Source organism: Lissotriton vulgaris, chromosome 1_2, assembly GCF_964263255.1.
Source record: "Lissotriton vulgaris chromosome 1_2, aLisVul1.2, whole genome shotgun sequence".
In the NCBI taxonomy this organism is placed as follows: domain Eukaryota; kingdom Metazoa; phylum Chordata; class Amphibia; order Caudata; family Salamandridae; genus Lissotriton; species Lissotriton vulgaris.
The window spans coordinates 129,640,934-129,644,989 of NC_141686.1; positions in this window are offsets into that span (position 1 = coordinate 129,640,934).

Here is a 4,056-nt window from a genome sequence, read left to right on the forward strand (position 1 = left end):
GAAAGAACCAACGGAGGAGCAGAAAAAGGCCTTGTAACAAAATCATCCTGTACCCACAACTTTTTCAGAATGACACTGGTGGTAACTGACTCTGACTAACCAGGCCTAGAGCCAGTGCTATGCTAAAAGACACTTAGAATACAGTGAAAACACCTACATACACTAGGGAACACTATGCGTTGGGGTACCACTGTGATTAGCATGACCTTCTCTGTAAGGCCCTAGTACATAATAGGGCAGGGGGATTAAAACTACCTCTTAAAATGCACCACAGGGCACGTTTGCACAGTGGTGAAGAGAGGGGGCCTGGGGTGACATGTGTGCAAACACACCCTGTGGAGTGTTTTAAGTTGGGGAATTAATTCCCCTTCACTCCTGAGGGTCCTTGGGGTGCAACTAGCCCACTAGGTACCTCCTCCAGTAAGCGCCACAGAGCTGCGTTTCCACCTAAACCTAGAGTTCTCTGCTTCTTTTTTCCCCTTTTTTTTACATAATGTATGCGTCACTCTATGCCTGAAAGGGTATTGTTTTGACTTATCTTGGGTTTTACCATGTGTCTGGACAAAGCTATGAATGAAATGAAAATGAATGAAAATATACTTGGTATAGCGCATGGCTACCCTAGGGCATCCCAGCGCTTTGACCCAGGTAACATCATCCTCACTCATCGGAAAAGAAAGGTTTTTAATTGTTTCCGGAACATGAGATGGTTCGGTAGGAGTCGAATGCTCTCAGGAAGGTTATTCCAGAATTTGGCCGCTTGCAAGGAAAACCGCCGACCCCCCGTGCGGGATTTCTTGATCCTAGGGACTGTCAGAAGATTGAGTTCACTGGACCTAAGGGTTCTGGAGGGTCGGTATGGGCAGAAGAGAGGGCGAAGAATATCTGGACCGTTGTTTGTGATGGATTTGTGGACCATACACAGGGCCTTAAAACCTATCCTCTCTTGAATCGGAAGCCAGTAAAGAGCGCGCAGAGCAGGCTTAACCGAGCCTATACCTCTCTGAAGAGCTCTAATTAGAGCAAAACACTATGTCAGGGGTTGCTTTTCCTCATTTCAGGTTGGTTTGAATGGTATTTTACCAATTAAAAGCTGTAATACTGTGTCTGGAGAGGTAAATGGCTTTTGTCATTTTACAGCTCGGAATGAACAACACTGCACTAGTTCTATGCTTAAAGACTTTGCTGTAGAAATGGCAAAAGACTTTGTCCGTTTCTATCTCGGCGTGGATAGCACTGTGCTAATCCTATGCTTTAAGACTTTGAAAGAAAAGCAGACATTTGAGGTGAGCAGATCTAGAGTGTCGTTGTTGTCGAGAGTGCTCTGTACAAGACCTGCTTTCTGCCTAAACTTGAGAGCTACCCAGAGTTCTCTGCTTCTTTTTTTGCATAATTTATGCGTCACTCTATTCCTGAAAGGGTATTGTTTTGATAAATATATAATATATATATATATATATCCTAGGCAGTTGGTGCAAATGACGGCAGACAGAGACTCTCAGAACATCTGCTCAATTTATTATGATTAATACGCTCAAGTGAGTTATAAAATTGCATCATGGGACTAGAAGTCCATTCATTACCCATTTGGGTCGCTGCCATCAAGTGCACTAAAAACACTTCTTTAAAAGACAAAATGATGTCTCACGGAGTAGCTCTCATAGTGAAAGAGCCCCTCCTGCTCCGCATAACACTGTCCCAATAAACAGAAGCGGTCCATATCTTGTGGTGGTCCTGCCTGTTGGCCTGGGCTGGCCACATTAAATTCAAGAAAAGAGTTGCCCCTCAGTGAGACAGCACTCGCAGGAGGTCAGGTGCTGCTAAACAGAGAGCAACGCTCGTGAGCAAACTCCTCTTTCAAATTTTCCGGCCGACGTGTTTCGGGCATCGCGCCCTTTTTTCTAGGCAGTTGGTGCAAATGACGGCAGACAGAGACTCTCAGAACATCCCCTCAATTTATTATGATGATTACGCTCAAGTGAGTTATAAAATTAATTTTTTAGTTTGCTAATAAATTTAGCACGTTATGATGAATTGTCACAAAACTTTCCAATAAAAATTTCATCCACTTCAGCTTCTTCCTGGAAAGTTTTGGGGGTGGTTCATCAAATGGGGACTGAGAAAAGAGGGGAGCTCAAAAATGCCTTTTCCCCATGCAATATGCCATAGAAAACTTTAGAAAATGCTATAGCCAAACGGTTGAATATAATCACATTTGGCAGGAAGCTAGACTTTTACCCAGAAAGGTTTTTTTGGTGATTTATTGTAAATCTGTTCAGTAGTTTTTGAGATATTGGGGGTGTGCTCACATTTTTTAATTTAAATGCGAAAGGGGCATGCGGAGAGTCCTCTCTCAGAAGTTTAAAAAGCACCCATTTCCCAGGGGGCTACCATATTTTCCAATGGGTCCCTGTACCCCATCTCTGGGACCCTGAAACAATTAGATAGGGAGGGAGATTCCGTGCAGCACCCTGCTCGAGCTGAATTCTGACCCGGGGTACCTATCTCTTTGGGAGCACTATCGGTTGCTAGGGGTTCCCGGATCCCATCCTGGGATGCCGAACTCTTACATGTGGGGGGAGCGCCACAGTGCATTTCCCACATTGTAGTGTGCCCTCTCACTCTCTGGCCATATGTCAAAATACAAACCACATGCCTAATACAGCGGTCTATACAGCAGAACCATACTCCGAGTACTTCCCACTGACCCCACTGTGCAGAAGGCCAACACTCACCCCTTCCCGTCCCATGTCACCTGCCCGCTTCCCTCTCAGCGCCGGGTTACCACAGCCCCAAAGTTGCGCACTCCCCCCTCTGAGCGGGCCAGCATTGCAGGCACTCACCCGGTATGTATATTATTTTCGACAACATTCACCCACTTAATGCTGAGTGCAAAAATCACAGAAACCACTACTTGCTTTGTGCTAACACAATTCAGCAAAGCCACATGCCATGGCAGGGACTGAGCCAGACACCGTCCCTGACAAGCATGAGCCTTAGTCTGCACTGTAAGAAATTAAGTAAGTCTTCACCAGGTGTGAGATAATCCCATTGGCAGCAAATTCATGAGGCACCAAGTTTCAGTTTCAAATAATGCTGATTCCCACTACTAACATGAGGCTAGGCATCAAGAAAATAAAATTCAAGCTAAATTGCCAAAAACATATGTAAAATCAAACTTTCTTAAGGCAAATCATGTTTTTTTTTAGTCTTAAAAAGTGTTTTTAACTTTCGGAGGTGAATGTGAATTTTTTCATCATTTTGGTAAGAAAAAAAATAATTTAGCACATTTCTGATGAGAAAATAAAACGGAGGTCGGGAAACTGTTTTATTTGAAAGAAACGTGCCTACGTGGAGGGGCAAGTTTTGAAGCATCAGCAAGGAAGAAAAAATAAACTTTTTGATTTAGAACATCTTCGCCAGCATCACCTGCAAAAGTAGAGTGTTAACTGGCAGCAGCTCTTGGCTCACCGCAGGAAGAAAAAAACACATAGAAAATATAAATTAATTCCCGGGCAGTGCTATGTCCCGAGCGCAGCAGCAGCGCCTTCTCCTCCCTTTATTTTCTCGCCAAATTCGTCACCATTTTACTTTTGCTTTTTATTCAAATAGGAGAAAACACTCCCAGTGCACAAGCAACACAGGCCCCATCTGCCTGAAACTACCGCAAGTGTCCATGGGAACTGCAGTTCAAACCTTGTGAAGTGGGCGATTGACAACCTTTCACTCCGCCAGCCCTTTCCAAGGACAGAAACTTCATTAACTAGCCTTTTGTGCCTCGAAATACGTAGTGCCATTATTGGCAACACACCCCACCCGCACAAGAGAGCATGCATGCTGAATAAATAAATACACAACACAACTTTTGTTTGGGAAAATATTGATGCAGGTTTATTCTATTCAAAAGTATGCAATATGGTGGGTTATCTAACGGGCGATCCAAGAGCAGGCAGCTGTAACCAACCTATGCTGCCCTGCCCGCCTGACCCTTGACCCTTCCAGGTAGGACGCTCCCCCTCCACACTGCACAGCCTGGGTGTCCCTGCCCCAGCTGAT